We start from the raw sequence: 22,677 nt of genomic DNA on the forward strand, positions 1-22,677 counted from the left end.
GAGCCAAAGGGGACTTGTGATATCTGGACTTCAATACTTTGATAGCTAGACCTTGATAGTTGGCCCCAGCAGGAGACGGCCAAATAAGGGAATAGACCTCGGTGGTTAGCTTTAGGAATGTAATCTAAGGGTTTGTAGCAAGGCAGAAGGAATGGGAGAAAAGGGCAAGGCCTGCCAGAGCCATGTTTGCCAGGGACTGACTGGCCAGAGGCCTTTCAATCAGACCAACTATGTTTGAAAACTAGCCTACAGAATGCCTTACCAGTATTCCTTAAATGTTTGATGTTACGGACATCAAAGATAAGGAAAACTGTCTAAGAAACTGTCAAAGCTTAGAGGAGCCTAAAGTGAAACACAGCAACTAAATGCTATGTTGGAGGAATACGGGAATAGAAAAAAGAGAATCAGATGAAGAGTAAATCTGGCTAAAACGATAGACTTTAGTTAATAATAGTAATGTAGTAAAAGTTAATTAATTTCCTGGGTGTTCTGGATAGTTTTATGTCAACTTGACACAGCTAAAGTCTGTAAGTCCCCGTCTCTGGACTCCATCATTCGAGGCCCTGTCCCTGAACCCGCCAAAACTTCACCCCCTCCCCTGAGGAGGGTCAAAGCAGCCCACCAAAAACTTGACCCCTCCCCTGAGGAGGGTCAAGGCAGCCGCCAAAATCTAGACCACTCCCGCAGTGGTCGCGTTTGCGGCTTCCAGGTTCCCCTTGAGGCCATCGAAGAGCGCAGGAATCCCATTAAACCTGGATGTTCTTTAATTTGGTTTCTTGTGATTTGGCTTGATTGGGAGTTTTGCACTGGCAGAGAGCGCGCGTTAGGAATATTCCTAACAAAGTCATCTGAGAGGGGAAAGCCTCAGCTGATAAAGTACCTCCGTCAGAACAGGCTGTAGGCAGGCCTGTAGGGCACTTTCTTAACTAGTGATTGATGCGGGAGGGCCCAGCCCATTGTGGGTGGTATCATCCCTGGGCTGGTGGTCTTGGGTTCTGTAAGAAAGCAGGCTGAGTGAGCCATTAGGAGCAAGGTAGTAAGTAGCACCCTCCACAGCCTCTGCATCAGCTCCTGACTCCTGGACTCGACTCCTGTTGAGTTCCTGTCCTGACTTCCTTCAGTGCTGTAAAAGAGTAAGTCAAATAAATCCTTTCCTCCCCACGCTGCTTTTGGTCATGGTGTTCCATCACAACAATGGAACCCCCTAACTAGAACTCTGGGGATGGTGGAAGATGCCTATGATCCAAGCATTTGAAAGGTCAAGGAAGAATTGCCAGTTTGGAGCCAATCTGAACTACATAGCAAGTTCCAACCAGCAGAGCAACACACCTGTGTAAATATATATATACATATATATAATGATAAAGGTACTATCTAAGATATAAACAAAGGAAAACTGGGTGTGTATGGTTTATATAAAAATTGTAGACTCTCCATAATTTTTCCATAAACCTAAAATTATCCTGAAATTTTTTTTTGTTTTTTTGTTTTTCGAGACAGGGTTTCTCTGTAGCTTTGGTGCGCGTCCCGGAACTAGCTCTTGTAGACCAGGCTGGCCTCGAACTCCCAGAGATCCGCCCGCCTCTGCCTCCCGAGTGCTGGGATTAAAGGCGTGCGCCACCACCACCCGGCTATCCTGAAATTAAAAGGTTTTTAAAATATATTTATAAATTTTGGCTACAAAATTATTCTAAGGAAAAATTAAAACGGACTTTTAAAAATGCTAAATATGTCTATTCATATCTGTAGCATTTGCTGCATAAGAAGGACAATGCTGCTGGCTAGAAATAGAAGTATATTATAGGGGTTAGCTAATGGAATCCTGGAGCATCTATGAAACAGAATTCCTTGCAGCCTCTCAGAACTGAAGTCATGGCACTGGGTTGTCCTCAATGGTAAAGCATGTGCTTAGCATGCACAATGCCCTGAGTTCCATCCCAGCAATATAAATAAAAATTGATGTTTTAGGAGATTATTTGATGACATGAAAAGTTACTGATTTAAGCCAGGCATGGTGACACATGACTTTAATTCCAGCACTGGAAAAGCAGAGAAAGCAGATTTCTGTAAGTTCAAGGCCAGCATGATCTACATAGAGAGTTCCGGGATTGCCAGGACTACATAAAAAGACCCAGTCTCAAGAAAAAAAAAGTTACTGATTTATAATTGTCTACATTTCTATATATTACATTTCAATAAAAATGACCCTTTAAAGGGTAGAATTTGACTCTTCATACATAAAAGAAGTCAGGACTATGCTTACATAGGAATAGGACCAGATTGTTACACTATGTAACTTTCCAAACGCTGGATATCATAGCACATGCTTTTAATCTCAATAATCAATAGGCAGAGGCAAGCAGATCTCTGAAAGTTTGAGGCAAGTCTGGTCTACATAGAGAGTTCCTATGTAGACTAGCCAGGGCTACATGGTGAGACCCTGTCTCAAAAAAATAAATAAATAAAAATAGTTTTGTATAAATACCTGTATCTCTGATCTGTTGGGGTTGTTTTGTCTTTGTTTGTTTGGTTGGTTGGTTGGCTGGTTAGTTTTTCGAGACATGGTTTCTCTGTGTAAGTCCTTACCATCCTGGAATTTGCTTTATAAACCAGGCTGGCCTCGAACTCACTGAGAGCCACTTGCTCCTGCCTCCCAAGTGCTAGGATTACAGGCACACACCACCACCGCTCAGCTCCACTTTGTTGTTTTATGGATTTTCAGAATTGCCTGTTGATAAACTGCTTGTGTAAAGAATTAGAAGGATGGGAGCTAGAGAAATGGCTGAGTGGTTGAAGTGCTTGCTGCAGAAGTATGTGTTCAGATCCTCAATCCTCACATTAAAAAAAAAAAGACAAGTGTAGTGGGCTGCTCCTGCACTCTCAGTGCAACTCACAAATACCTCGGAGCTTGCTTCTGCGTGCACGTGGCACATGTACACACACACACACACACACACACACACACACACGAGTTGGGGGAGGTGACAAAGGTAACGAATTTGGAGCCAGAGTGACACAGAGACTGAGTAACAAGAGAAGTCAAAAAGAGAACTGGGCCGATGGGGAAATGATTCGTTCCGTTTTGAACTTGATGAATGTGTGACTCCCGCAGGGTAGGAGATGTGGAAATCCTCACCAGGTATGCACAGCCATCAGACGGTTGTTCTGCTCCAGTGGCAAATCCTCTCCCACGGGTCTCATCCGTTCCTGTAGTGTCAGTTCCCGCCATCTACACGGAAAGCTCCCAAATGCCTTCAATTCAGCTTCAGTGTCTGCTTTCGGCTAGATGTCCTGTGTGCACACTCCACCCGCATCTATAATTTAAGATGTCAAAATGTAGCTTAGTTTCTTCCTCAGTTCCTTTCAAATCTGTCCCTGTTTGGGGAAATGACATTGCCGCCAAGGCCCAAGGCCCAAAGCTTCAAAGTATTTCCAGTTCTTGCTTCCTCCTCCTCTTCCTCTTCTTCCTTCTGTCAAGCCTGATATTCAGTTAATGCTAAGCCTCACGGTGCCTGCCACTCTCCCAGCGTTCTCACCCCAGCCATCCTTCTTTGTTTGCTCTCTGCCATGGACAGGGAGTCACTCTGCTGAATGCACAACCACCCACCGCCCTACGGTCCCAGCACTTGTTACCCTCCAGAAAAGCAGTCTTTGGCTGGCACCATAATGAACTTCCTAAGACATAATTTGGATCGTGTCACTTCATCCATGGTCTACTGCCTCTTGCATCACTCTTGAGCACAGCAAACCACTTGCTGCTTCCAGAACACCCTGGGGACTTGGGGGTAATTTAAAGGCTCAGAGCCAAAGTCACCTCCATGAAGACTTCTCCTGGTTTCCCCACTCCTCTGCCCAACTCTCAGCATTTACCAGAATCTTTATTAATTGCACTTTCTTCATTCAACCTTGAATTAGAGGCAACTAGGAGCAAGTTTGCCTCCCCCAACAAAATCACTAGGCCAGCAAATATTTACTGAGCCCCTTCGTCATCCCTGGATCCTGGCTAAGTCCTGGAGATGTGACTATGTAAGCAAAACAAAGCCCACTCCACCTCCCTGAAGCCCAGCCTTTTACATCATACGGGTGTGACCCAGAGCTGTGTACAGGGCAGGTGCTTGATAGATTCAAAAATCAAGTAAGTATTTGTTTACTAAACGCTGAACCAAGAAATTAGAAGCACTTGCCACAATCCTCAGATAAATTGTTATGACTAATGAAAACTCTATCTTTGTGGAAAGATGGACGCCATGAGCAGAGAGATTCAAGATAAAAGAGCTAAGGAGGCAGCTGATTTGATACAGTTGTTGCCTAGCACGCTTGAAGTCCCAGGTTCTGTCTCTAGAACTGCATAAAACTGGTCTAGTAGCACCGGACTGAAGTCCCCACACTCAGGAAGTAGAGGAAGGAGGATTAGAAGTTCACAGTCACCCTTGGCTACACAGAGGCAAGCCTGGAACATATGAGACCCCATCTCTAAGGAACAAAAGATAAAGGGGAGATAGGGGAGACCAAGGGGGAGAGAGAGTGGAGAACAGAAGCAGGGAGGGGGAAGAGAGGAGCAAGGGGGGAAGAGAGAAGAGAATGTCTCCCTGCTTCACAAGCGGGTCACAATCTCAGCTCTCAGCTGTGTCAGCACACATCTGGCTCCATAAACAGTGGATGACTGAATTCTCCATCCTCTCATCTCCACCACTCTTTCCTGTCCCCCACTTCCAGCTCAGATCTTCTCTAAACTAATCCTAGATACCCTGGAAATTTTCCAGAAGTCTGTGGTTGTTATTCTTGTTTCCAGCAATCAAAGAGGCTAAGAGTATTAGTGTTTACTTAGAAAACAAGTGATTCCCAGCAATGCACCCTCCTCCCCTGGCCCTAGAACATTGTCTCTCTAAATGAGAAGCTTCCCTGGAGGCAGGGACTTAGAAACTGGGGGGGGGGGGGGGAATGCACTGATCAGTTCTTGGAAGCAGTGGTGATAGACACAGAACTGTCTTAAAAGATTGTGAAGAGAGGTCTGTGTTGTGGTCCATGATGACAGAGGCTCTCCATATCCTCCTATGCCACGTGACTCATTTTATCTCCCTCTCTTCAACTCTGTTGCCGATGTAGGCTTTTTTTTTTTTTTTTTTTTTTTTTTTTTTTTTTTTTTTTTGGACAAAGCAGCAGCCTTTGGATCATCCACCTTCCTGTAAGTAGCCTTTTACCTGGACTCCTGTACGTAGCCATAGTACCCACTGGTTCACTAAGCTAGACTTGGGTGGGATCATTTCTTTGGTCTGTCAACTGTGCTCTATCTGAAGTTAACAGGCATAGACCTTTGCTCTCATCTCCCCAAGTAGAGAGCACTCCCACCATGTCTCTCAACAACCACCTCCTATCAGTGGCTTTCCATTTCCTATGACTGCTGTAATGAGTCGCCACGCATGGAGTGGCTTAAGACAGCAGTTCACATCCTTACAGTTCCATATGAAATTGGATGCAGGCCCTTCTGGGCTGAACTCAAGGCATCTGATAAACTATATTCCTTTTTCGAGGCTCTAAAGAAGAGTCCATATCCTAGACTTTATCACTGTTACACCAGGCTCAGTATGAGCCATGAGGAAGGAGAGATTTCAGTAATCAACCACATAAGTGGGTCACTGATCGATCAGGGCTGCAGGACAAGAACTCGGGAGACTTGTTTTTCCTGACAGCTCCGAGGAGGGGCAGAAACAGGGTTTATAAGTATGCAATTCACCAACATTTGTTGCCAAGTTACAGCTACAATCTTCATCGATCAGAAATCAAAGATTAGGAACTCACCTTGTGTGTTCCACCATTGTTAACCAACATACAATGCAAGCCTGTTCATCCAACCAATCAGATTCATTTGCTCCTGCTGTGGTTAGGAACAGCCAGAACATTTCTAGAGAACTAGAGAAGCACAATGACTGTGTCTGTGGTTTAGGGAGGAGGGTGGTCAGCTACTGGGAAGTCCTCAGCTCCCCTAGGGCTTGGGAACCTAAACTTTATTTCACCCTGCAGATAAAATGGAGTCTGAAGCCAAAATGGCAGTATTCAGGCCAAGGTGCTTTTGCTTGCTCCCTTCAATCATCATCTAAACGCCACCTACCATCTTTGACTTGTGGATCCTTCCGCCACCTTCAAAGCAAAGACATAGGAACTCTGGACTGTGTTCTGTTCTTGTGCTTCTTTCTAAGTGTAACTACCAGGGGTTCTCTGGTTTTAGGAGCTCATGAGCCTAGACTGGGTCCACTCAGATAAACTACGCTGTTGTCCTCCCAAGTCCTTGACTGAGTGGACTGGGGGTAGAGGATGGATGGCTTGTTTGTTTGTTTGTGACAGGCTCTCGTTACATAGCTCAGGCTGGCCTGAAACTCTCTCTGTAGACAGGTCTGGCCTTGATCTCACAGAGATCTGCTGCTTCTGTCTCACAAGTCCTGGAGATTACAAACATATGCGACCACACCCAGCTCAGGGTCCTTAACTTTGATGACGTTAATAAAAAATCCCTTCTGCCATGGATTCTCCCTAATACATTATTTAATATCAATGTTACAGATGGAAAACCTACAACTATGGAAAAGCTAAAGTTCCCTGAATCCACACAGCTGGCAAATCATAGAGCCAGGATTGACATCTAGATCCGTCTGACTCCCTGACGTAATATAAACTACATTCACATATTCCTACTCACCCTCCCTGTCACAGATGCTCTGGACAACACCCGTGGTTCCCTTCCTTCTTCCCAACGGCATTCCCTTTGCATTACTTTGTGAATGCTGTCGTGATAAATGCTGGGCAGCTTACCTAATGCAAATTCGTGTCCTTCATTTCCAGAGACCAGAAATCACAGGCTTCCTTTCCACAGAGGCCTTTTTTCCCCTGTTTGTTGTCGTTTTACTGCCTGTGGTCCCGAGCATCCCACATGTCAGCAAGCACACTGCCTCTGCGCCACGCCTGAGCTCAGACCTCACGCCCTAGCTTGCAGATGGCTATCTTCTGCTGCCTCTTCAGAAGGGCACCCTTCTGGGTGTGTACTCCCCTGGTGTCTGTGTGTGCAAGTTTCTTTTTTACCAAGTCACCCGTGGCAGTTGGATTAGCGTCCATCCTCACAGCTTCATCAGAAGTTTGTCACCTCTGTAAAGGCCCTGTTCTCCCCCAAGCACAACTGCATCCTGAGGTATTAGAGGGAAGTCCCAGCATCTGTGAGATTGCTTCAATATTCACAGAAACTGCAGCAGCAATCATGGAGCCTGCATGGGTCTGCACTAGGTCCTCTGCCTACAAGTTGTGGTTGTTTTATGTGGAGTTTTTGTGGGACTCCCAACAGTGGGATTGTGGGTGACTCTGACTCTTTTGTCTGCACTTGGGACCCTTTCCCTCCTACTAGCTTGCCTTGTTCAGCCTTGACGTGAGGGTTTGTGCCTAGTCTTATTGCATCTTGTTATGCTGTGTTTGGTTGGTTTCCCTGGGAGGCCTGCTCTTTTCTGAAGGGAAGCAAGGAGCAGTGGTGTGGGGGAGAGGAGAACTGGGAGGAGTGGAGGAAGGGGAGGCTGCAGTCTGGGTGCAATGTATGAGAGAAGAATAAATAAAAAGAAAAACGAATCACAGCAGGAAACCATTTCTCATCCTTTTTTCCAGAAATTGGACTAAGTATGACATTTGAGAACCCTGCATCATCTTGCCAACCGCAAAGTAAGCAGAATGGAGGGACAACCTAGATCTCTCATGATATCCCTGAACACTGTATCAACCAATCCTGACAGATCCCTCCCGGAATCTTCCGTTCTGTTACACACTAACATTCGTATTTAAACAGCTCTGAGTTGTCGGTTTCTGTTACATGCAGCCCAAAGGTCATAGCTTTCCCACCTGCCCATTGCTCAAGCTATTCTCTCATACCTACCTTACCTTTCCTCAGGACTGAAAAGCAATGCGGCCACTTACTTGGACAAAATCCCACAACTCCTCTCCCCAGATCCCTCTCTTGATATCTTTTTAGAAATGACAGTAAAATGTATACCTGACTTTCTACCCATGGAGACATACAAGTTGTTCTGCTGTTGAAACCTGGCATGGAAATATATCTCTGAAACTCTGCTCGGAAGTACTCTCTGGTGGTGCTGGAAGCATCTGGACAGGTGGGGAGGAGCTAAAGTACCAAACACAGATGACTCACCTTCTCTGTTGGGTGGAGCTTGTTCTCACACAGTCCCACACCAGACATAAAGGCAGATAGCAGGAACCCTCAGAGGTATGGGCCAAAGCCATCTAAGATGGAACTCTATGGGTGCATGGAAGAAGTAAAGGAAGATTAGCTGGACCTGACTTTTTAGATGAGCCAGAAGGAGACGAGGGAAGGGAAACCAGCATTCAGGAGCCCCAGTATGTCAGGAACTGCCCCAGAAATACATATACTAAGTTAGACAACTGAAAGCACAGTCACACATCACTTAGCAACAAGGATATGTCCTGAGAAACGTGTCCTGCAGCAGTTCCATCGTTTGCAAATATTGCAGAGCATGCTTACACAAACCTGGCCGGCGCAGTGTGCTCGCTTGTGGTGGCCTCCTGACAGTCAAGAGATGCAGCAGACATGAGCGGTAGGAAGCCGCTGCTGGTGTAACGCTGAACATTGCTTTTCATCGACCTGTTCTTCTAAGAGGAAAGAATTGCTTAAGAAACCTGAAGATACTTCATCCAACAAACACCCAGAAGCAGTTTGGAGAAAACTATGACCAAATTCCAAAAATGATTGTTTAGAAATGTCTGTTCTCATTTAAAGGGGGATATGATATAGAAATGAATACTTAACATTGGTATGGGCTGGGTTTATTGATACAAATTTAAAATCAATTTAGTTTTATGTATATTTCTACTTTTGTTTAAGGTATTATGCCTATATAGCTCATTTAAAAAGGTAACATATTGCTAAGCAGTGGTGGAACACACCTTTAATCCCAGCACTCGGGAGGCAGAGGCAGGCGATCTCAGTGAGTTCAAGGCCAGCCTGGTCTACAAGAGCTAGTTCTAGGACAGGTTACAAACATACAGTGAAAGACTGTCTTGAGAAAGAAAACAAAAAAAATGTAATGTACTATTAAACTTTTTGGATTAATAGATAGTTACCTATAATAGTCAAACTTGTAGTTGTGTTAGTTAGGTTTTCTAGATGTATAGAGATATATTTCAGATGGATAGGTATTCAAATCTTTCAAAGACCTACAGAATATGGCATTTAAATTGTTTTAAGAACTTAGACTTTCCTCAACAGTAAGACATGTCTGTTTCTGGCAGTACCAATTACTTGAGAGAGGTTAGTGGGCATTAAAGAAACTAATTATGGAATTTACCTTCAAAGTGACAAGCCTAGCTATCTGGGCAAGAAACTGCTCTTGCCTGGACTGTTTTGTGGTATACTGTATCAATTGAACATGCAGGACCCACAGAAAAGTCACTGCTAAACGTTTGAAAGACAGGAGGGTCCTTTAGGATTCCTGATTCACAGAAGAAACTGCCAGACATTCTGTAGGACACAAAAGAAAGCAACTGAAGAAAGAAAAGCTTTGCCATTACAAGGAAAAACTGATCTTCAAATTTCCTGCTTCACGGAAAAATCTGCCAGATACTATGGGCCTGTAGGCTGAAGATGGATGCCCCAATATTACAGAAGAAATTTGAATGACTTGAATAACAGAGCAAGATGTCTCTGTTAATTCTAGAACTTTGGGAGTTACTTACAATGAACTTCCTGTTTACTTAGGTAATATTATATCCTTCTGGGGTCTTTGAAGATTTGAAAACAGATAGTTATAGTTTTCCTTAGTTATGATAAAAGATAAATTAGGTATAAAACTTTAGACTCACAAAGATAGGATAGATGATAGACTATTTCCCTTAATTTGCCAAATGTAAATGGATTAAATATTGTAACTATAATTCTTGCTTGATAACTTTTGTATATTCAATTTTATTATTTTAAAGTTAAAACCTTCCCTTTTAATTTAAATGAAAAGGGGAAATGATGTGGGATATCCTTCTGTATATGTGTTGCTTTTATTGGTTAATGAATAAAGCTTCTTTGGCCTACGGCAGGGCAAAACATGGCTAGGTTGAAAGAGATACAGACAGAGAGTAGGCGGAGTCAAGAAGACTTCATGTAGCTGCTAAAGAAGGATGTTGTGGTGATACATAGATTAACAGAATGGCTAGTAATTCGCCTATGTCATTGTCCAAGCAGTGTTGTAATTAATATAGATTCTGTGTGATTATTTGGGTCTGGGCAGCCAGGAAATGAACAAGCAGTCTCCATTTACATTTTGGGTGGAGAGAGATGTGACTGTAAAGATCATTATCATCTTTTGGGCACTCAGTACCTATTTATTATATGGGTTAACTCAATCCTCTAAGGTCTAATCCTCAAGGAAATCATATATGTGGGTAGTACTATTCTCTAATTTATCACATTTATATACTTACTCAGTGTGTCTAGGTCAGAGGACAACTTGAGAGATTTGGTTCTCTCCTTCCACCTTAGAGGTTCCAGACATCAAACTCAGGTCCACAACCTCAGCAGCTAACATCTTCCCAGAGACACAGCACAACATATATAAATATATTAACTATTAGACATATGCTGTGAAACCGTATCTCTTTTATTAGTTAATGAGATCGCTCCATTAGTCCTCAAAATAGCCCTATAATCTAAGTCAGTGGTTGACAACCTTCCTAATGCTGTGACCCTTTAATACAATTCTTCATGTTGTGGTGACCCCCCCAACCCTAAAATTATTTTTGTTGCTACTTCATAACTGTAATTTTGCTACTATTATAAATAGTAATGTAAATATCAGATCTACAGAACATCTGATATACGATCCTGTGAGAGAATCGTTTGTTCCTCCCTAGAGGTCTCTCCCCTCATGTTGAGAACCGCTGATCTAAGTGATCCTTACACAGCCTTGGAAATGAGAGTTAGGGCTTCAACAGACTAATTTGAGGGACAGAAAATACACTCCAACCCATAACAGTTGAACTTAGATGTAACCCTTGTTAGCTTACTATGTATACCTCCATTTTATATGTTCAGTGGTTGCTTTAAGATTTAAAATACACATGTTAACAGCCTGCCTTCAAGTAATATTCCTCTTAGTGCTTAGCATAAGAAGCTTATTACAGTATCCCACTACTTCCTGCTGTGATGGAGATGTTATGATTTGAGAGTGAAATGCCCCAACAGCTCGTATATTCAAAGCCTATTTGATCCCCAGCTGGCAATGTGATCTTGAGAACATTCTGGAAACTGTAAGAGATAGGACCTAGCTGGAGGAAGCAGGTGACCAAAGAGGACTCTTGGGACATTGTCCCGGTTTCCTGTTCATCTTCTGTCACATGCATACACCATCATGATGTTTTATGTCACCATAGGCCCAGAAATAATCATGGGGGGGGGGGGAAACTACTAAAACCATGAGCCAAAAACAAATGATCTCTCCCTTAAGTTATTCTGCCAGCAGAATAACTGACTTTTCTTCATAAAAGTAACCAGCTCAGGGAATAGCCAGAGCAAAACATGGGAAGTTATTTAAAATCAGTTTGACATGACCCAGATCCTACATAAATGAAGACTTAAAGGATCAGAGTAGGGGACTGAGAGATGGCTCTGTGGTTAAGAGCACTGGCTGCTCTTAGAGAGGACCCTGGTTTCATTCCCAGCATCCACACAGTGGCAGGTCACAACCATCTGTAACTCTAGTCCCAAAGGGGTTCAGAGGCCTCTTCTGACCTCCTCAGGCACCACTTACATGTGGTGCACAGACAAACACCCACATATAAAAAATTAAATTTTAGTAAAACAAACAGGGAAGTTTGTGTTTATGGTCAGACATATGAACGCGTGAACAGAGGTTGAAGAATATAATCAATTGGTGACAAACATCAGTAACCTAGCAACAGTTATTCATCCAGATTCTTCTTGTTAACCTTGTACCCTTGGTGTGGGGTAGGAGCAGATTCCTCTGCAATGAGAGGGAATCTTTGGATCTACTTTCAGCAGAATCTCGCCTATGTTATACAGCCCACCAGGGAAGAAGAGGTGGAGGACTTTGTAGTGTCTACGCTGCAGTGGCTGCTCTTTCCTCTATGGGCAGGGTCATATTTTCAAGCAGCATGTTCTAGACCCATCGGTTGTCATACGTTTCATTTCTTCACATGACAGAATCCCCACAATATACTGGCATTTTTTTTTACCTTTAGTCACTTTATGTTATGGCCTAAATATTTTAAATAAAATGTTTTTATAACCACACAATTATCATTTTTGGTGATTTTTATTCCCTTATATAGACGTAAATCTAGATCTATAATGTTGTTCTGTTTGTAATATTTTCTTGAATGTTTTCTGTTATTCTGGAATGTTGGTGATCATTTATTAAGATCTGATTTCTCTGAAAAAGTTTTTATATTTTTATTTCTGAAAGATGTCTTTGATTGGTGGACAATCCTAGGAATTTTTTTATTATTGTTGTTGTTGTTGTTGCTGCTGTTTTTCAAAACAGGGCCTCTCTGTGTAGCCCTGGTTGTTCTGGAATTCACTCTGTAGATTAATCAGGCTGACCCTGAACTCAGAGATCCGCCTGCCTCTGCCTCCTGAGTGCGGGGATTAAAGACATGCGCCACCACTGCCCAGCTTGTTTATTCTTTTAAAAGTGTTGCTTCACTGTCTCTTGTCTTACATCCTTCAAGCACTCAATCTGCCCATCCTTCTGGCCTTTCTTTGTTTGTGTATAGTGTGTCTTTGGACTCACGTTGCTATTAAGATGACTTCTTTATCACTGGCTTTTTAAAAAGTGTTTTTAGATTTATGTTATGTGTATGAGTGTTTATGTGTATCACACGAGTACCTGGTGCTCATGAGGTCAGAAGTGGGCATTGGTTCCCTGGAACTGGAGTTATAGACAGTTGTAAACCATCATGTAGGTGCTGGGAACTGAACGGGGTCCTTTTTCCACAAGAGTAACAAGTGCTCTACCTGCTGAGCCATCGCTCCAGCCTTTATCACTGGCTCCAAAAATTCCGATTATGATATGCCTTAGTGTCGTTTTATCTTGTTTCTTGTCTTTGAAGTGACAGGGCCCATTAAATCTATGGATTTTCAATTTTTATTGGCTTTAGGAAATTTTAGTGGTGATTTCTTAAAGTCTTTTTCTCCACCCTCTCATCTCCTTCTGAAACTCAAATGACAGACAGTTCCCGACTTACAATGGTTCAGTCTTCAATTTCTTTTGTTTTACAATGGCATTTAAAAGTATCCATATAACCATATGGTTTTCAGTCTAAGTACAGTGGTCAGTAAATAACATGAGATAGTCAACACTTTATTTCACAGTGGGCTTTGTGTTGGATGCTTTCCCTTGATTGTAGGGTCAGGTAAGCATTCTGAGTATGTTTAAGATAGATTAAGCTATGGCATTCAGCAGGTTGGGGGTGTTAATTGTATTTTAGACTCATATTCAAATTATTATGGGTTTATTGGGATGTAAGAATGTCTCAAGTCAAATTGACACACATATTTTAGGTTAAGTTCTTTTTCAGTCTTTCTTTTCATTTTTTGATTTTTTTTTTGTTGGTGTGGGAGGGGATTGAAACAAGGTCTTTCTATGTAGACTTGTTATCTTGTAACTCACTATGTAGACTGTAGACCAGGCTGGCCTTGAACTCACAGAGATCCGCCTGCCTTTATCTTCTAAAGGCTGGAATTACATATGTGCCCTGCTTACCCAGTTTTCTTCTTCTTTTTTCTTTCTTTCTTTTTCTTTTCTTTTTTTGAGACAGGGTTTCTCTGTGTAGCTTTGGAGCTTTGGAGCCTGTCCTTACCTCAGACTCACAGAGATCTGTCTTTCTCTGTCTCCGGAGTACTGGGATTAAAGGTGTGTGCCACCACAGCCCATCTTCTTTTAGTATTTTAAGAAATATCTATTTTGTTATTTTTATGTGCAGGTGTGTGGGCCTGAAAAGCATGTATATGTTTGGCATATGTGCAGGAGCCCACAGAAGAGAACGGCCTGGAGCTGGAGTTACTCATGGACCGACTGACGTGGTTCTGGGACCCAAACCCAGGTCTTCTCCAGGAGGAACAAGTGCTCTTAACCACTGCACCACCTCTCAAGTCTTTTCCTTTCTGCCTTTCTTTTTCCCCCTTCTTTCTTCCCTGTGTTCTTTATTTCTTTTCCTTTCTTCCTTCCTCTTTTATTTTTGGCCTTTTATTTTAGGTAATTCATATTGCTGTATTCAAAGTCAGTCATCTTTTTCATCTGCAAGATCAAATAGGCTGTTTATCCTAGCCCATGTGTTTCTTCATCTCAGCCTCAGCTGTTGTGTTTACGCTGAAACTGGATTTAAAATCTTTTTTTTCCCCCTTTTTATGTTACTGTTGTGGTACCTGGCACCATTTTTTAAAATTAACTCCTCAACTGCAGTTCTTCCTCAACATATTCAATGTCTCTCGTCAATGTGCTCATGTGTTACTTGCCTGTTAAACATATGAAATATAGTAACAGGTTTTTTTTTGTTTCCTTCATTTTTACAATGTTTTATTTTATTCAGGCCAACTTCCTACTATTCAACTAATAAACCATCATTCTTGTTCACTAATTCTGTTCTATAGCAATGTTGGGTCCTGTTTTTATTGATTAATTTCCTTTATACTATAATCATAATTTTTATTTTCCCCAACACAGCTGGATGCTGAAAACCTTTGTACTCCTCTGTTTGAGATGAGGGAACAGCATTTCTTGCTGGTCCATCAGCAGCCCTGTTGACGAACTTTCACGACTAAAGGAAAGGTTGGAGATCTGGAGAGATGGCTTGGCTGTAAAGAGCACCGGCTGCTCTTCTAGAGGACCTAGGTTTGATTCCCAACACCCACATGGAGGCTCACAACTGTCTGTTATTCCAGTTCTAGAAGATCTGACACCGTCTTCTGATTTCTTTGGTGCATACATGGTGCATAGACATGCATACAGGCAAAACACTCATACACATAAAACATACAATTAAACTCTTTTTTAAAGAAGGAAAGTTTGGGATGCACACAATCCTGACAGCCTGGATTTGAATCCCCAGAACCCACGTAAAAGCTGGATGCAATAGCAGGAAGGTCTAGGATTGCAGCGGGCAAAGAATCCCCAGAAGCTCTCAGCGCAGCCAGCCTGGCTTACACAGCACCAAAGAGGCAGGAAGGTAGGACCAGTACGTGAAGTTGGTCCTTTGACCTTCACACATGTGTCGAGGTGCACACACCCTGATTCACACATGCATACATTCACACAGCTAACGGACAGACATAGTATTTTTTCTTTGTATGTTGTTGCTGCTGTTTTGTTTGTTTTTTGCCTTTTTTGCATTTTGGGTTTTTTATTTTTGGTTTTGTTTTGTTTTTGGTTTTGTTTTGTTTTGAGACAGGGTTTCCCTGTGTAGCCCTGATCCACCTAGAACTTACTCTGTAGATCAGGTTGGCCTCCAACCCAGAGATTTGCCTGCCTCTGCCTCCTGAGTCCTGGGATTAAAGGCTTACACACCACTGCCTGGCTAATATTTTTTTTTAACAAAAAAGAAGTTTTATCTTGGCTCCCAGCTTCTTTGATGCTGCTTGGCTCTGCTGTTCGCAGGCTTGAGTGTGGCTGAGCATCATCTGAAGACACTGTGATGGCCCCAGGCTCCTCACCTCAGTGCAGCCAGGAAGCAGGGAGGAAAAAAGGAAGGGGATGGGGATAAGACAGGCTTCAAGGCACACCACCGTGGGCCTAGTCCCTTAATGGAGGCCCTGTCTCCTAGGTTTCCATCACTTCCCAGTGGCCCATCAGTGAGTCAATCCATTCATCAATCCGCAAAGTCAACGTCCTCATGATCCAGTCATTTCCCCAAAGCTCCCTCCTTGGAACGTTCCTGCATTGGGAACCAAACCTTCCACACGCGAATGAATGTTTGGGGGTATAGGACTGTCTGAAGCGGAGGCAAGCATCTCACGCCCCGTGTTGATTAGTACTTTTTACAGCTCAGACAGCTGTGGATGAGGAATAGTCTTTTTTTTTCTTTTTTAGTCCAGTTGGTTCTAGATCCTTAATGGTCCCTCTAAATCCTGCTATCTGGTCATTCCCTTCGCTGGCTAATCTCTTTCTCACAATATTTGATCAAATTCATAGTCAAAGACCATGTGACCCGTTTGGAATTTCACCTGAGATCCTCACTACTCACGCCTGTAAGTTCATTAAGAACCTCCATCTCCAAATCCCCGCAGTTCATTAAGAACCTCCATCTCCAAATCCCCACAGGCAACGGTTTTACCAGTTATTTCCCCGGATATAGTACAGGTCGCCCTCCTTTCCAACCTGCCCTGGCAGTTCCTTCCCATCCTTTCTAGCTCTGGCTTTCTAAAGCCCACGCTCTGGGTCTGGTTTATAGCCACGCTGGATCTCTCAGCATCTGTCCGTACATTAAGTATCTGTCGTCACACTGCGGCTGCTTATAGTCACCTCAAAACGCCATTTCTGGGCAGGAGTGATGATTCAGTGGGTGAACACATTTGCCACCAGGCCTGACGATCTGAATCTCATCCCAGGGAGTCACGTGGTGGAAGAAGAAAACTGACTTTTGCAAGTTGTCCTCTGACCTCCAAACAGCCCATGACACCCCCATGCATATACACACACAAATAAAAATGTAAAGAAAAAAATTCACAATGTATAATGATACAAGTTGCATCAAGAGGCCATGATGAAACTTACCACGTTGTGTGCTAATGTTTAAAAAGAAAAAAAAGTTTTTAAATTTAATGACTGGGAGCCAGGCGGTGGTGGTGCACGCCTTTAGTCCCAGCACTTGAGAGGCAGAGGCAGGTGTCTGTGAGTTCAAGGCCAGCCTGGGCTATAAGACCTAGTTCCAGGACAGGATCCAAAGTTTCAGAGAAACCCTGTCTCGAAAAACAATAAATAAATAAATTTAGTGACTATGTTGGTGAGTTAGCCAAGATAGTTCTGCAGCTAGAAGTACTTGCTTCCAATCCTGGCAAGTGAGTTCGAGTTCTGAGACCCACAACGTAGGAGAGAGCTGACTCCCTCAGGAGTCCCTCCGACTTCCCCGTGTGCACTCTGGCACATATGCCCTCACACAGGCACACACACACTCACACACAAAGACGTATAGTCTATCTCTATCTCTCTCACACACACATTGACACACACATGTGTGTTGAACAAACAAATGTAAAAAAAAAATTAGTTCTTAGTTACTTAAAACAACACTCACTCAGCAGCTCTCCCAGGTCCCCAGTGCTGGCTGGGACGGTCTCCCTACCTGAACTGGCACGGCGGAGCATACTCAATATGTCTACAGGTAGGTGAGGGCTGTATATTATCCCAGGTCATCACTGTGTGGGACGACTTGACTCTCCCTCCTGCTATGTCTACCACATGCCTCCAGCAAGCCGAAATAGCCAAGTTCTCCTGACCAGAGGCCAGCCCTCACAAGTCTTGCCAACCATAAAGACACTACGAGAGAAGGCAGAAATGCTCCGTACTTAAGGCCTTCTCAAGCCCTGCTTGAATTCAGGCTGCGAGCGACACTTTGACCAAAACAAAACAGGTAGGTCGTGGAACCAAGTCCGAACTCACAGGGAAAGGCTACATCCAGGGAGACATTAGAGAAAAACAGTAACAACATCCAAAACTCTTGTGGGTAGAATCAGTACTGAGACCCATTTCCCCACCCACAAAGTAGCCGTGGGAATATTATAACATCATGCCTATTTTACAGATAGAAAAGTAAAGTACGCACAAACTAAGGGCCCCTCCCAAGGTTATGTTCGGAGGCCGTGGGGCTTGAGCCCAAGTTATTTGGCCTTGGAGTCCTGTAGTTCATCTTAGTGCCCTGTTACCTACCAAGGATAGGCCCAAGGAAGATCCAGCCATGGGCGCTGTTCTTTCAACCTTCTCCTCGAAGCCTTCCATAAGTGTAAGCTCAACCACTGCCTTAGGGAAATGAAGCCAAAGATCGTCAGGGGTCTGGCTGCCTGTGGCCAATGGAGACCGCCCCTCTGTTTCCGCACCCCAAGTACCCCACGGCCAAACGGAGAAGCCATTCAGGGGTTAAAAGCAAGGAAGAGAGAAACAAAGGAGGGAATAAAGTCAAGAAATGTGCCATGAAGCTTCTTGCAGCGCAAAGCAGAGAAAGTCATTTCCAACTTCTTTCATCTCCAAGATGAAGCCACTAAATAAAGGGGCAAAGCGGCGAACACAAGGGCTTTTAATCTGTCTCATCTCCTTCATAATAACTGCAAATTTTCCCTGGGCCCCTGGGAGGGAGCTCTTCCCTGCGCTCGGCCTTATCTCCCCCTCCACATTGCTCGCAAGCTGCCCGGGCCGTCCCGGCGAGGCCTGGGGGAGCCGGCTCTCCCCGCCTCATTGTTCGGCGGCCCGGGGCTGGAGGAGGGCTGCGGGCCCGTCAAAGGGAAGCGGGCTCCGCGCCTTCATTAACGCGGCCTTTCAGCCGCCCGCATATCAGAGCCAGGCCTTTTCAGAGGCGCTAATTAGCAATTTGGAGCCTTGCCCCCTCTGGAGAGGCGCCTTCAATGTAACAAGTGGGAACCGCAGCGCTCCCTTTCTTCTTGCACTTAATATTTATTGTTTTCCATTTTCTCCCTCTCCCCTGCTCTGTCCCCGCCCTCACTCGCCCCATTGTCCAGCTCACCACCACCAGATAAGACCTGGGGGGAGGAGTGAATCATTAATCACTCTTTTAATTCTTGGCTAATGATAACTTTCTTCTCGAACTGAGAGAAGTTAATCTTTCTTGGATGTGGAGAGAAAGGAGGGAGTGAGGCAGAGTTGGTGGGTGGGGGGATTGGACACAGACGGAGACCACGGAAGGGACTCGCTACTCTGCCCACCCAGCCCTCCAACTTTCCCTGTGAGCTGTTGGCTATTTACAACTAGACTCCTCGGTTTCCTGCTCCCTTTACCCAGCAGCAGCCTGCACCAGCCTTTCTTACAAAAACTCAACACGTTCTTCGGGGTTCCACTGATGAAACTGGGCAGGTGGTTCAGCCAATAAGAGCACTTCCAGGTTGGATTCCCAGCGACCACATGGTGGCTCACAACCATCTTAATTCCAGTCCCGGGGACCTGGCGCCCTCTTCTGCCCCCCACAGGCATCACACATGTACACAGTGCATTTCCATACGTGCAAGCAAAACACTCATCCACATAAGATTAAAATAAACAAATCTTTGTAAAAGAAACAAGTGCCGCTGAGAGGCCACCTCCTCTGTGAAGCCAGTCTTGATTGTCCTGGTTGAATTTCTCCACTTCCTCCCATGGCAATCCCAAAGCACTTTTCATAAGGTGTGAATTCCATGCATCCTAAAGGTGGCTTACAGCTCCAAGCATACAGACACCAGATCACCAAAGTGCCTACATCCTTCACAGGGCCAGAGCCTGGCAACTGATAAGTGAACTTGTCCACAGATTCCTGACTGCAGAGATTTTTTTTTCTGCAGCAAAATTTAAGTAGCACTTGTCATGTTCCACAAGCCATTCTAAATTCTCACCAGTTGTTGTGGTTTGGATATGGACTTTAGAAGGTGAGACCTAATAGTACATACTTAAATTGTTAGGGATGGAATTTTGAAAGATGAAACCCTGGTGTTCTCTCTCTCTCTCTCTCTCTCTCTCTCTCTCTCTCTCTCTCTCTCTCTCTGCCTCCCCTTCCTGCTGCTCCTCTTTCCTGGCTTGTAGTCTGTGTATTCACCATAATGTTCCGGCCATAACCAGGGTCTAAACCAGTGTGGCTAAGGAACCTTGGCCTTGCACCACCAGAACCACGAACCAAAATAAAACTTGGATCTCAGATATTTCAAGACAGGCAGCAATGCAAAGCTGACGGACACACATCATTCCTCCTTCAATCTTTATCACAACCCAAGAAGGCAGTTGCGTCCCTATGCCACAGGGGAGGTAACAAGTCACAGAGAAAGTAAGCAACTTCCTGTGTCCTCAGGGCTGCTATGCAGCTTTTCAGCTGTCTTAATTCTTAAAGACAGGCTGTAGACTTCTGCCTCTTTACCTGGTCAGACACCTGGCTGGAAGAAAGTACATCAAGCATACAGGCAGATTCAGGAGGGGTGGTACAGGTGACAGATACACAGGGTCTCACCTAGGGACCCACTCAACAGTTAGCACTACCCATGGAGGCCTATCCTGGGCCTTTGGTCCACCGTCAGGACCCTGAATAACTTGACCTCTCTTCTCATCCTGGGCCACTCCCTTCTCCGAGGCAGCAGGAACCACTTCCTAGCAAACCCTGGGTTCCACCCTGCAGAAGTGAGTGGAGAAGCGTGCCCTGGAGAGGGAGGGAGGACAAGAGAGCCCCTGAAAATCCCCTCCGAATTATAAACATATCCTCTTTAAGTACATTTCTAAGGATAACATTTGTATTACTCTGTCCTGTGCCTGCAGATAGGGCCTGCTTATCGCCTGCATCTCCCTTCCTTTCTCTGCACTCTGCTGGGAGCGGCCCCTATCTGAAGCCACGCCGGCAATCCGCTTCTTAGCAATTGTTTCGATCGAGGGGAAAAATTAATTTCTGCCTATCGTTAATTGAGAGAATTGTGTGGAGGGTGAGGGAAAGGGAGGGGGAAGAGAGGAAGGAAGGAGGTGGAGGGGAGCAATCGTGTTATTAACCGTGTCCCTTTCATAAGCAAATATCCTGATTGCCATCAGTGAGATGAGAGGCTCATTAATGCAGGAAGCAGAGGTGATTAGAGAAGTCCTGAGAGCGATTGAGCTGAGCAGGAGGGAGGGTTGCCTGATGGGCAGGCCCAGCAAATCTGGGGGGACTGGGCTGGGGGAAAGCCACTGGTCTCCTAGATGAGCTTTTGGCTCTTCACTCCTTCTCCACCCCTCTCCCTGGGTTTATAGTCCAATGGCCCCCAAAACATCAACTAGTGTGAAGAAAGGAAAAAAAGTGAACGAACCATCACAGAAGTCGCATCCCTTCTAGAAACCCCACCCTGACACTGAACTGGAAGACTACAGGACAAATCGTCTCCTCCCACATAAGCTCAGCTAGCAGTATGTGTTTTTAAAGGATGCGGTTGTCTTGGTCTATGGTTTGACAGTTCCCAGCAGTTCCTGCTTACTACTTCCATCCTGCCTCAATTGCTCAAGGCCTCTCTGCACCTGAGACTTCTGCTCTTGGTCAGGTTGGGGCTGCAAAGCTGAGACCTGCCAGAGGCAATGGGTGCTGGAGACTGGACGGAGAGGATGCTGGGAGTGGAAGGCAGACAGGGGTGATTCAAGGACTGATGCTCTCCTTCTGGACCAACTCTGATTTCACCCACTGCATAACTGTGCTGGCCAGTGCCATGTGAATTCATCATGCCATGTAACTCATCATGCTTTGATCAGGGGGTCTTATCTTTGCAGTTTGACCCTGAGACCTTCTCCAAGGGAATCATGCTTGGCAGCAACACCCCCTGCACACATACACAGCTCATGGAAGAAATACATGAGAGTGTACTACCCCCTAGCTAGTGGGAGGTGGGCAGGAGTTTATGCATAAATACCTCAACTGCCCAGAAGGAAAAGTAGAAGTACACTTCTTGCCCAATTCAAAGAGCCTATTGGAGTCAAAGTCCACCATCTACAAAGGCTCACACATCCCCATTTCTCTTCCTTCTTAGCTTTATTCTCTCCACCTTCCACCAGGGCTTCTCAGACTATCCACACACAAAGCGACATGAATGAAGACAACGGCCTTATGCATCTCCCAGTTCAAACAGCAGAGGAGGCCAGGAGGGAGCATGACTTCTGTGACTTCACTCAGCAGTTGGCACCACATACACGGCTCCTGCAAGGGCAGAAGACCAGGAATCAGGGGAAGCAGTGCAAGCTTCAAGTTGAGCTCAGGTGCTGAGACATGTCATATGGGGAGCCAACAATAGGGACAAGAGACTGGTGCTTCAGTTTGGTGCCCAGGTTGGGAGAGCTAGGTACATAGCCTGTGGCGGCTCGGCCAATGCTCCAGGGCAATGGCAACCTGGGTCCAGGGTATTCAAGCCCAGTATGGCCATCTCTAGGTGCCTCTGCATATGTCCGATCCTTGCATGATAGGTTCCCTGTGGGAGCTGGGAAACTCACGCAGCCTTTCTTCATGACAAGCCCCTTTAGTCCTCAGGATCCATCCCAAGCTTGACTTCAAAGTAGCGCTGTGTCAAAGGCACAAAAAGGGACCAGGTAGAGGCACCTGAAGGAGAGATGCTGATATATGGCTCAAGGGGTGTGGCTATGGCTTCTGTATCCCCCAGACCCCAGACAACTCCAATCCCTTCTGGAAACCCCAAGTCCCTTCCCCCCACATTCTGACTCTAAAAACAAGACAAGAATTCAGATGGAGAAAGAGATCAAGGAAAGAACAAGAAAGAGGAAAAAAAGAAAAGGGGGAGAGGAAAGAGAGGGAGGGGTGCTTGGAGATTTTCAGAACAATCTCCATTCTCTACGGTGCTTCTGTTTAAAAAAAAAATGAAAGGAATGATGGAGAAGGGGAGAGAGTCAGACAAGTTTAATGATGTGTGTTCAAAGCTCAGATTGGAAAAATGACAGAGAAAAGCAGCCTGTTTCGGCG

The sequence above is a fragment of the Microtus pennsylvanicus genome, chromosome 14, assembly GCF_037038515.1.
Source record: "Microtus pennsylvanicus isolate mMicPen1 chromosome 14, mMicPen1.hap1, whole genome shotgun sequence".
NCBI classification, from domain to species: domain Eukaryota; kingdom Metazoa; phylum Chordata; class Mammalia; order Rodentia; family Cricetidae; genus Microtus; species Microtus pennsylvanicus.